Source organism: Rhinatrema bivittatum, chromosome 1 (genome assembly GCF_901001135.1).
Source record: "Rhinatrema bivittatum chromosome 1, aRhiBiv1.1, whole genome shotgun sequence".
Lineage (NCBI taxonomy): Eukaryota > Metazoa > Chordata > Amphibia > Gymnophiona > Rhinatrematidae > Rhinatrema > Rhinatrema bivittatum.
In genome coordinates this window covers 562,273,235-562,286,305 of record NC_042615.1, presented here as the reverse complement: position 1 = coordinate 562,286,305, position 13,071 = coordinate 562,273,235, and positions in this window count along the sequence as shown.

The window sequence follows — 13,071 nt, the reverse complement described above, 5'->3', positions numbered from 1 at the left end:
CAAATTTTTTGTCCTTTAAATAGAACATCCTTGTGATGAAAATAGAGAGGAAAAATATTGTTACGATCTTGTAAGAAAACAAACATCACAAGCAATGTAGCTCTAGCCACAGTTTCATCACTAGAGTTTTCCAAGAGGTTTGATAAATCCATTGAAACTTCTGCTAAATGACTTCCAATTGCTTTCTTAGGAACAGGCAAATAGAAAAAATTCCCAAAAGGAGGCAGTGCCACTTCAGGAATTTACAAGACCTCCTTTAGATAAGACCTGAAACAGCTCAGAAGAAGAAACAAGAGGCACATAAGGAAAGTTGAATACATAGTACATAAATTCAAAGATTTTATAAAAATGTTCCATATTCTCAAACCTCCCAGAAGACAAAGATAGATCTTTCTTCATATTAACTCGAACTTCATTGGTTAGAGCAACAGAAGATTCCACAATTGTTTTTTTATAGTACCACACTGTGATGTGTGTGTAATCACATTTTAGTAAATACATTAGTAAATAAACCATAGCTATAGAAGGGGCTGATGAGTATTCTTCCTCTTAAGCCAGAGCAGAACCAATGTACTAGCATAATCATAGGTTACATAGGGTGCAGATTCTGCATAAGACATTTAACCAACATTCTCACTATCATAAAGGTTCCATGGCATTTTTTTTAAATAAGAATAGGGATACTAATCTTCATATTATTCCAGTAGTCTGGCCTGTCAAAATGACCCCTGTAAAAAGAATATTATGCTTAGAAAAATCCTTTCCCCATTTCACTACATAAATCCCTTTAGTTAACTGTACAGTGCCTTGGAAAAAAATACTATGTGAATGGAATAATAATTTTCACCCTATGACTCTTTACTGTGAGATACAGAGCTATCGGATAGAGCAGTGGTCCCCAAACCTGTCCTGGAGGGCCACCAGCCAGTCGGGTTTTTGGGATATCCTCAATGAATATGCATGAGAGAAAATTTGCATGCATTGCCTCCATAACATGCAAATTTTCTCTCATGCATATTCATTGTGGATATCCCAAAAACCTGACTGGCTGGTGGCCCTCCAGGACAGGTTTGGGGACCACTGGGATAGAGAGACATCCAGTTGATCAGACAAGGAGTATATCCAGATGTTCCCATTCAGCCACTGTGATGTGTGAGTCAAGAGGCGTTGCTGTCAATGCATCTTATGGTTTGGGATTGCCACGGATTTGGCCAGCTTGGGGGGGCCTCCTGACCCCCCCAAGCTGGCCAAAAGTTCCTTTTGGGCCGAACGAGCCTTCCGGCGCGAACTCGCCGGGAATCACGTGACGCCGCATCACTCGACGTGGCGCCGACGTCACATGCTTCTCACCAAGGATTGCAGAAATGGTGTCCTCACTCCTCGCTCGATCACCAGGGAGTTGTGGTAAGTCTGGGGGGGGGGGATTAAGGAGGGTGAGGGGGTTTAAATTTTTATTTTCGCTCAACAATCGCGATTTCCAACATATCCAACATAGCTATGTTGGATATGTGGGAAATCCGATCATTTATGTCACATCACTTTTTTAAGTTAAAAAAAAATATGCGTAGCGTTTTACATATGCGGTCAATACGAATGCACACCCCTAATACCTAGTGGACAGACTCAATGCCAGTGATTGCAGAGTTCCAGAAGTAGCCCTGATGCTAGGCCCCTGGGCCAGGACCATCATTGTAATGACCAGACTAGGTGCATTGGTGGAGGGAGAGGGGAAATAATATAAAAGATGAAGGAAAAAAATCCCTGAGTAGTCTTGAATAAAGGCTCATAACACCAGATCCCAACCCTGGTTCCGATTGACCTGGAGGTCCAGAAGAACAGGAGGAAACTGTCAGATGAAAAAAAAAACCAAAAACCAAAGCATGTCAGACAATTGGGCGATCTGAATTATAATCATCATAGGAGTGATTCTTGGCTCAGGAACTGTTTCCCATGCTTGATATGCACTCCATAGCACCCCTACAACCTACCTAGCCAGCAGGGGCAAAGAGAGCCAAATCCACATCTCCTTTGTGAAAGCAGAAGCCTTAACCTCAGGGCTTATGTGACCTGCAATAACGCTTTAAGGTATTTTAAGCTCAGAGCTAAAACCATTCACAAAGTCTTTGGCCACACTACTGCTGGTCAAAATTTGCAATCTTGTTCGTTTTGGGTGTCTTTCAATCCCCTTTTATTCCACACAGCAGCAGCAGCAAAGAAGTGGAGCTAGTAAAGCCTCTGTTGCTTAGTTATGTGTGAGCGTCAAAATGCGTTCTCTTTCTGGTCTCAGAAACCGCAGTGTTTAGTTACCAGTGTCAGATGTTTATATGCTGCCATGTTTCCCTTTCACAGTTTCTCCCTGAACATGCACATGGGTCTGTCTTCTGCTTTGAGAAATGCAAACATGTCATTAAAGGGCTGCTGCCTGCTGCAAACTCTCAATTCCTTGGACAGCTCTGGGGGCTTTAGTGTTTAGGCTCTTGTGATGACAATCCACTGCTTAGCTGATTTAGTCAACCGCAAACCAGTTCGCTTTCCCCCTTTACACACATAACAATTTTTGCTCCTCACGGCCCTTTCTTTTTTCTCCTTCTCAATCACAGGCTTCATTTTTATGGTGGCGATGATTGCTGCTCATAGTAGAGCAGCACGCATGAAGGCAGATTACTGATCCCTTCTTAGTTGTAAACATAAACAGCGGGTTTTTTTTTAATAAAGTAGGTTAATGGCAAAGCAGAAAAAGAGAGGGGGAAAGCACATTATTTTGAAACAGAAAGTGAACATGAGGAAGGAAACAGGTAGAAGCAGGAAAAGAAATTATGAAGCTCGGACAAGTTCAATAAATAATGCATGCTGGAGGTAATGCACTGAAAACGCTTTTTTCTGATTCGCCTGTCTGAGCCCACCCCCCACCCCCACCAGCCTGTGCTCAGGGACCCCACCCCCACCCTACACTCAGACCAATTTGGCTAATTATCGGGCCGATACAGTAAGGAGTGGTAGGAAGAGCTGCGTTAGTGCCGGGCACACCCACGTTTGCCACACGCACAGTCCGGCTCACCTACCGCTCGATACTGTATTTAAATAGCTTGCAAATGCAAGCCGCGTCCAAGAAGCGTCCATGAAGCGTTAGGCCCGCGCAACCCATTTTACTGTATAGGCACTTTATACAGCACCTATACAGTATCCTGGGTGCACTGGTATCTGTCATTTCAAATGACATTTGAAATGATAGGTACCAGGAAGTGGATGGTCCTCTCTCCCTCTCTCCCTCCCTCCCAAAGCAAGGCGCAGGGCAAAAGTTAAAACAAAAGTGAAAAAAGAGTAATAAAAGTAAACTTACTGGCGGGAGCAGGCGGGCGCGCATTCATCGAGGGAGGCGGGAGCCGGCGGGCGCGCATTCATCGAGCCGGAGGGAGCCGGCGGCGAAAGCGGCCTCCAACAGCCCCCGACGGCGGCGAATGAATGCACGCCTGTATATGCCTGTGTAATTTAGGCGCTCAAGGCGTGACGTCACGCCTTGAGCGCCCAAATTGCACAGGCATATACAGGCGTGCATTCATTCGCCGCCGTCGGGGGCTGTTGGAGGCCGCTTTCGCCGCCGGCTCCCTCCGGCTTGATGAACGCGCTCCCGCCTCTCTCGATGAACGCGCGCCCGCCGGCTCCCGCCAGTAAGTTTATTTTTATTACTCTTTATTCACTTTTGTTTTAACTTTTGCCCTGCGCCTTGCCTCCTTTTTCACTTTCATTGCTTCGGGAGGAGGGTAGAGAGGACTGGGCTGCCCCTTTTTCGCTCACCTGCCAGGGCAGGTGAGCGAGGGCTGGGGGAAAGTTTGCCGACTACCCTTACCCCTGCCTCTAACGCAGGGGTAAGGGTAGGCAGTAAGTTAGCAGGTTAAACGCGCGGCTAAACTGCAGGTTAAAAAGGCGATAGTCGGGGCGCGTGTTACTGAATGGGGGGGGAATAGCTAATCCGATCGTTTACATCTCATATACATGCCGTGGGCGGAAAGGGTTACTTGTTGATTTAAAGAGGCGGTAAGAATGGGTTAAAGGGGGTAGTGGGCTAACGTGGCCAAATTGTGAGTAAAAGGCGGGTTAGAAACAGGGTAACCGCGGCCGCACTTTACTGTATTGACCTGTAGGCAGGAAGCTTGTGCAATATTTCCCCAGCCTACAAACAGGTGATCATAGCAGGGAATAAAAAATAAGCCCACCCTGGATCCCAGCAAGGCCTAAATGGCCCTCTCACCTCTCTTCTGCTCCTCTGCCTCATCACCGCTGCCAGCTCCAGAAAACAGTGGCAGGATCAAGAAGCAGTGTAGGCCAGCGAGCCCCAGCCCATTCCCGGCCTAGAGCCCTGCACCACTGCCTCCACCTCCCACTTTGCAGACCAAGCCCGCCCCTGGCAGAAGCCCCAACGTGGCTGATCCTGTGTCTCTCCTCCAACTCCTCCTTTGACTGACAAGCACGGCCACTTCCCTGAGGAAGCGCAGCCAGGCATATGCACATCGGAAATACACATGGACGAATGGGCTGACAGACAGATACTAGGGATGTGAATCGTGTCCTCGATCGTCTTAACGATCGATTTCGGCTGGGAGGGGGAGGGAATCGTATTGTTGCCGTTTGGGGGGGTAAAATATCGTGAAAAATCGTTAAAAATCGTTAAAAATCGAAAAATCGAAAAACCGGCACATTAAAACCCCCTAAAACCCACCCCCGACCCTTTAAATTAAATCCCCCACCCCAAATAATTTAAATAACCTGCGGGTCCAGCGGCGGTCCGGAACGGCAGCGGTCCGGAACGGGCTCCTGCTCCTGAATCTTGTCGTCTACAGCCGGCGCCATTTTCCAAAATGGCGCCGAAAAATGGCGGCGGCCATAGACGAAAAAGATTGGACGGCAGGAGGTCCTTCCGGACCCCCGCTGGACTTTTGGCAAGTCTCGTGGGGGTCAGGAGGCCCCCCACAAGCTGGCCAAAAGTTCCTGGAGGTCCAGCGGGGGTCAGGGAGCGATTTCCCGCCGCGAATCGTTTTCGTACGGAAAATGGCGCCGGCAGGAGATCGACTGCAGGAGGTCGTTCAGCGAGGGTTCCGGCGCCTCGCTGAACGACCTCCTGCAGTCGATCTCCTGCCGGCGCCATTTTCCATACGGAAAATGGCGCCGGCCATACGCGTATGGCCGGCGCCATTTTCCGTACGAAAACGATTCGCGGCGGGAAATCGCTCCCTGACCCCCGCTGGACCTCCAGGAACTTTTGGCCAGCTTGTGGGGGGCCTCCTGACCCCCACGAGACTTGCCAAAAGTCCAGCGGGGGTCCGGAAGGACCTCCTGCCGTCCAATCTTTTTCGTCTATGGCCGCCGCCATTTTTCGGCGCCATTTTGGAAAATGGCGCCGGCTGTAGACGACAAGATTCAGGAGCAGGAGCCCGTTCCGGACCGCTGCCGTTCCGGACCGCCGCTGGACCCGCAGGTTATTTAAGTTATTTGGGGGGGGGTTCGGGAGGGTGGGGGATTTAATTTAAAGGGTCGGGGTGGGTTTTAGGGGGTTTTAGTGTGCCGGCTCACGATTCTAACGATTTATAACGATAAATCGTTAGAATCTGTATTGTATTGTGTTCCATAACGGTTTAAGACGATATTAAAATTATCGGACGATAATTTTAATCGTCCTAAAACGATTCACATCCCTAACAGATACACAAAAGCATATTCTCCAAACCAGGCGTTCTTGCAGTTTTGCAAAATGTATCTTCAAAGCTTCTGTTGAAATGGGGCTGCATGCAGGGCTGGCTTTCCCCTTCAGCAAAGTAGGGGATACGGAGGCTCCCTGTGCCCTGAGAGTACCGTGCATTTTTGGGAGGGAAGGGATCTGAACTGAGAGAAGTTGGCCCAGAGGAGGGACCCTTTGATTCTGGCACAGTTTTGGACAGGACCACCCTACTCACATCAATGCTGCAACTTCGGAGGGGGACCATATTTCACCTCACGCCCACAGCTTCACGAGAGAACGTGCCCCGGACCCCCACTCCTGAGCCTAGAAGCACACCAGAGGTAAAACTGGCCCTGATGGCATGATGTCAGCAGTCACTGAAGCTGGAGTTACACAGGGCCGAGGAAATATATTTTGTGTATTTGTGTTCAAAGGCAGCAGAGATAAAGCGTAGAATCAGAATTAGCATGCATTATCTCCCACCCTCCCCAAAGAAAAATAGGAGAACATGGATTTTTTTGTTTATAAATAGTTGATTTGTATTCAAATGCATGCAAATCGGCTCAGTAATATGGAAATAAAATGCTACAGCTGGTAGTGAAGTCCACAAGTGGCATTCTTTCAGGAAAATAAGCTGTATCTCAAGAGGTATAGCTAACTTTCCCCAGAAGCACTGGCACACTAACGCATGTTCTGATGCTCCCAGGATGTTTCCTTAAAGGGAGCGAGCAGCCCTAACCCCCCCCCCCCCCCATCACCACTGAGTACAAACCCCTGGGGTCCAGTGAGACCCAATGTTCCAACCACAGCTCCCCTCCTGCCACACTCTGAAGTGGCAGAAACGGAAAAACTGAAAACTTTTTGAAGTGCTGGCTCCAGTCCCACCCCCAAAGTCAAACACTACCCCCTTTGTCTTACAAAAGTTACCTACCTCCGGACCTCCTTCCCTCCTTCTATGCCCCCCCTCCCCCCTCACCGACACACACACACACACACACCTCAGCTCTTCCTTGAAATCACTGTTGGTCCAGCGGTGCCCAGAGCACCCCCTCGGGCTCCAGTCTCTCTGTGCCATTTTCAAAAATGGAGCTTGCCTCTACCGGCAGTAAAGGTCCATCTGGGGCTGGCAGGCCCGAAGCCCAGGGGGCACTACAGGCACCCCTGGACCAACAACGATTCACTAAAAAAAAATATTCAAATTAGGACCTGTGGTAAAAAGAGGCGCTAGGGACACTAGTGCGTCCCTAGCGCCTCTTTTTTGTCAGGAGCGGCGGCTGTCAGCGAGTTTCACAGCCGACGCTCAATTTTGCCGGCATCAGTTCTCAAACCCACTGACAGCCATGGGTTTGGAAACTGGATGACAGCAAAATTGAGCGTTTGGTTTTCAAGCCGTGGGCCGATTTTAAATTTTTTTTATTTTTTATTTTTTATTATTTTTTACTTTGGGACCTCCGACTTAATATCGATTTTCTGTGCACTTTCCCGGTGCCAGCAGAAATTAACGCCTATCTTTGGGTAGGCACTAATTTCTGAAAGTAAAATGTGCGGCTTGGCTGCACATTTTACTTAGTGAATTGCGCGGGAATAACTAATAGGGCCATCAACATGCATTTGCATGTTGCGGGTGCTATTAGTTTCGGGGGGTTGGATGCGCATTTTCGACGCGCTAGGTTTACCCCTTATTCAGTAAGGGGTAATAGCGCACTGTACTGTATCGGCCTGATTATCAGTAATACTTGTGCTAGCATTACTGGCAACGCTAACACATTTTTATGGAATGTGTGGCTTAATTTTAAAAAGGCATTACAGCAGATTACTACATGCCCTTTTAGTGGATCTCAGTCGAAGGTTTCTGTAACGCGTGTTTCTGAGTCCAGTAACATGCATCCTTTTATAACAATGGGAACACGCACTACTGGCAAGAACATGGGATTTACTAAGGGTTTAATGCCACTTAGTAAAACGTTTGCTCACCATAGGGATACCAACGCACCTTAAAAAAGGCACAGTTTTAACATGCTTTAAATACCGTACATAAGGCCAAAATCGTTTTTGTTCTGTTTCATTCCAGCATAGAAATAAGTATGTTTTTTTGAAAGCTGCTTCTGCTTCATCACGCCTATCATTGTGACTCTAAGTGAACTGGGGCACTGTGGCACTGCCCTTCATCATAAACCCATGCAAACATCACACTGATATAGAGATTCCCCCAAATTCAGAACTTAACAAAAAAAATTCCCAGCAGAAAAATATTCAGTGACCTCTGCAATTAAAAGTATCCAATTCCCATAATCTCAGTAAAGCCAAACAAATCTCCTTTCCAGAGGTTTTTCAACTGGCGTCATTATCGGATGAATGAATCACCGACATCTGGAATTGGGTGAAAGCATGTTCTGACTGTGATGGCAGCTCAAACTGATGGCAATAAATGAAATATAGAAATCTTTCATTTATTGTACAATAAAAGTTACTTTTATACTTGTAAGGAAATAAAGAATGTTACATAGGCAATACAAAAAGGTCTTATGTATGTTGAAGTAAAAAGAAAAAGAAAAAAGAAGGGTCTCTTGCATATTACACACTTTGGCAGAAATCAGCAGCAGATTGATTCATGCAGCCAAAGGGTTTTCAAGAAACTGAATGTGTGCTCAGTGGTAACTTCCCTGGTGTACCAGTGGGTTACACAGACAGTATACAGATATCACAACAGGAACAAGAAATGTGGCAAATACATCCACCATTAGATATTATATGTAAGGTATAAAGGTGGAGCATCAGTTATATGTGTATGCATTATGATATGAAACTCCAAGGGGGTAGACTCGGGAACAATGTCAGGAAATATTTCTTCACAGAAAGGGTGGGTGGATTCAGGGAATGTGAAGGCAAGTTCGGTAATGGAGCTCAAAAGGCCAGGGGACAAATGGAAATGAAGAAACAGGATAACCTGTGGAACTGTGGGTGCAAAGTTTCTGCATGGGGGTAACCTGCATGGAATGGAAATTACAACCCTAAACAGAAATCATGGGGGTAACTTGCACAGATCAGCAGTTACAGCCCTAAACAACTTGCTGGGCAGACTGGATGGCCCACCTGGTTCCTTATTTGCTATCACTTACTTTGTTACTCTGTATATTGACTTGTGTTATTGAGAAATGACTAGGTAATAGTCCTAGCTCGTGTTAGAAGTAGTCATTATGAAAAGAGTTCTGCTTACCAACGTAGTAATGCAGAATGACAGTACTGGATATGTTTGTAATACCCCTGCAGTCCTGGGAGGGGGAGGGGGTCTATTGTCCCAAATACGTGCTGTATAGATGCATATATGAGATGTATACATGTCTAAAAGGGTCTGCCTTGCTCAGGAGTGAGCATATGAGGTGTGAATAAGTGATTCTAGCAGAGAGGCAATAACACTGTGAATGCAAGTAAAACCAGGCTCGAAAAAGGATAACAGAGATGTTTTGTAGACAAATGTTAAGTGTTGGAGTATGTCAAAGTGATTTTAAAAAGGCAAGCACCATGACCTGCAGAGGGAAACAATCATGTTTCAAAATCAGGGAGGTTGTTAAAACTTTGGAGGAATATTATCTGACAGAGTAAAAAGTTCATGCTAGCTCTCCTAGTTTTGCACAGGTATAATCAAATTTTAAACATAGCAAAATTGTTCCTGTAGGACGTATTGAGAGTTGCACAGCCATGGCAGAGGCCCATCTCCGAGATTAAGCTATCCTCAAGCAAGAGTAAAACTTTTGTGCCTGCAGGCCGCTGAAGATAAATAAAAGGTTTGTCTATATTTGGGTGAAAGAGCAATAGTATGCATGTCGGTGGGTGTCATGTATTTATTTTATTTATTTTAATGGTTTTATATACCGACAACCGTTTGCACATCGCATCGGTTTACATATAACTTATAACCAAAATAAAATAGGCATGGCCTTTACAAAGAACAGATGGAACGGTCAACAAGATAATAACAAAAATCAAATAATTTAGCTGATAAATTCAACTGGGGGTAAATGTAAAAAGAGAATCTACAGTCAGCCATCTTGAATATCTTTTCTCTCAGGCAAGGATGAATATCTGTTTTATTTGCTTTGCTAAATACCTCCAGATATCTGCTTCTATGACAGCTGCTATTCAGGATTTATTTTTTTTATTTATCACTCAGAGGCCTTAAGGGATTTGGGTGAATTGACCTCTAAGAATAATGATGGTACCTTTTAAACAGGCGCATGGGGGCACATGTGTGCACATTCATTGGCCCGCACCCAGGGACGCACCCGTTTCAAAACATGCACGCCTATATGCACGCATATTATAAAATAGTCTGACCGCGCACACATGTGCACGCAATTTTAAGTGGACGCGCACCTGGGCACACAAATGCCGTTTCTACTGCATAAGTGGGGGATTTTAAAAGACGTGCGCCGATGCCATTACCTGTTTTCCCAGGTCATTCCCAGTTCATCCAGGTAAAGGATAGGTCTTCCAAACCTCCCCTGGTTTAAAAGCCTTCCTTCTCCCCTGTTAGCCCTGGCCCTTAAAACCCCACCAATCTATTTATCTTTATTTTATTACTTTCATGTCCTCCATAGCAGAAGTAAAGTTATGTGGCCAGGGACCCTGGCGCAACCTGTGCACGTGAGTATTTATGCACTAATTTAAAGTTGAAATTCAGGAAGGCCCATGCCCTCGCCTCGTCCCTTTTTGGAACTTTTCGTTTATGCGTGCAGCAGGTCATACGTGTATACTCGGGCAGCTTTTAAAATCCGCTCAGCATGCGCCAGCCTGACATATTTGCATATCTCATGGTGCTAGGCTTTTAAAATTCACCTTAATGTGAACACTTAAGAGCAGGCTCAGGGAAAGAGATGTATTTTACAAAACGAGGGGTGTAGTTTTAATGAAAGGTACACTTCTAAGTATATTAGAAGGATAAATAAAGGATACCTAAAAAAACAACTAAAAGTGGAAGCAACACAGTCCAGAAATGGTAAAAAAAAAAAAAAAAGAAAATCCTTAGGTAGTGCTAGTACTGTTTCAGTGCTCCCCAAGAGAGTTAATGATTAATGAGACCCTATATCCATTGACGAAAAGCACTTCAGGAAACTGCAGCCTCTAGTGTAACCCCTGTGATGGTTGAACCCGGACACTAGTTCCAGAGCCATATCTCAAATTTCTGTTTTAAGTGGAACACTTTTGTTATGCCATAGGATATAATCTCCGGGGTTTCCTGCAATGTGGGGGAAAGCTTACTTTCAAGACCCTTCGCATTACTCGATCCAAACCCCAGTTTCAGGTATTGTATACAGCAGTGATGATAACAGCACAAATAATCATTAAAGTCACAACTCAATGAAACACTTGAGAGTTTTGGTGGTTTCCAATGTTTTTCTTTACTAATTGATGAAATACAGTTCTTTACAGTTGATTTATTCACTTTAATTGGTCTGAGTACTTTTTAAATAAATATGTGACTTCTGACATTCTTGTTAAAAGCTCATGATGATAAATACAATTGATATAGACTAAGTTAATGATTTCTCATAGTCTCTCTCAAGGTTAAGATGAGAATAATTTGATTTATTTCTTAAGTTGATATGTATCTTCCCTCCCATTGGATATAGAGCAAATTAATGGCTTCCCTCCCAATGTAGATGAAGTATCAAAGATAGAATGCATGTTACATATATCTCCTACCTCCTCTCTGTAGTTTTCTCCTCTGAACTCCTTAGTTTCCTCACAGTACCTGACTGGCACCAGTCCTTCTCTCCCCTTCATAGTATCAGGCTGATACTTTTTTAGCTCCTTCTCTTCAGTATATGTACACTTGGGCCCTGGATGGGGGTCCACCTCCTCTCTTCTCTCTCTCTCTCCAGTTCTCCTTCTTCCTTTCCTCAGGATGAATGAAAATCATTGCCTCCTTAGATCTTGATCACAGTTCCATCTTGCATGAAGTGAACCTCTCCCAATTGCTAGAAGAGAAAAATTAAAATAGCTAAACTGAATCCCAAGTTACTGGGCACTCCAAACTTAAATATATTAATTAAGTGGATTGGGAAGGTGGAAGAAACTCCCATCCAACTAAAATGTTCAATGAAAGCAAGAGTTAAATAATAGTAAAACTGGAGAACAGCATAGGACATGCTACCGCTGCAAAAGCAAAAGATGAAGCCACAAGATACAATGGTGGCAAAGCTCTATGTGCCAGAGGAGCCTACCATTTACAAGTTTCCACATGGGGGAGCTATAAATCCAACAACTTATCAGTAAGTCCCTACACCATTGTTACATTCTTCTACTCAACTCTAGTAGGGGACTAACAGGATCACTATACTTGCAATTAAAAAAAAATTGCACTGGTCTGTGTTCAGCCAGATTCTGGCCCTCTTGGGCTTTAAAACAGATTGTCAACTGTTTCCATTTTTTCAGGACAGGCTGATCCAATCATGGTTTTACCCCACTGCACGCAGGGCCTCGGCTTCCTGTTTTTCTTAGGGAAACCAATAGGGAAATTAGAGCTACAAGTCTCAGCATTAAATGGGGCTAAATAGAAACATGATGCAGAAAAAGACCAAATGGCTCATCTAGTCTGCCATCTGTCCAATTTATGTAGCCCTTACAATTCCCATCACTCCCTTAAAGATCCCCCGTATTTATCCCATGTTTTCTTGAATTCAGATATTGTTTTTGTCTCCACCACTTCCATTGGGAGGTCATTTCATGTATCCACCACTCTCTGTAAAGAAATATTTCCTAAGATTATTCCTGAGTCTACCCCCTTTCATCCTCATCCCACGACCATCTTGTTCTAGAGCCTCCTTTCCACTGCAAGACGATCTAGGACTAGATCAACCCATCTTGAAAAAATAGAGCCAGTTGAAAACCCTACTTTGAACAACCCTTGAGAAGCAAAAGATGTACTATCCTAGGAACTATCTGACAGAAACCCTACTATGAAAAAATGTACAACTAATATATATCATCCACAGGTGCTCTTTTCATCTTTTCACTAAAATCATGCAAAAAAACAAACAAACCATTGTCTCCTTCTTTCCACCAGCAGGTCTTTAATACTGTGGGAAGGGCCGCTGGTGAATCAAACTATGCAATGTTTCAGAGAACTTTGAAAATGTTCTCAAACTGAAATAAGCAAATACTACATATAATAATCACTCTAAAAAGAATGTAGAACAATGTTTTCCAGCACTTTCAGCCAATCCCTAATTGACTCGGAGCCAGCTTGCCATACTGGGTCGGATCAATGATCCATCGAGCCCAGGATTCTGTTTCTGTCATTACCCAATCCAGGTCACTTGGAGAAAGTACCCCGCAGATCCTAACGGGGAGAGACC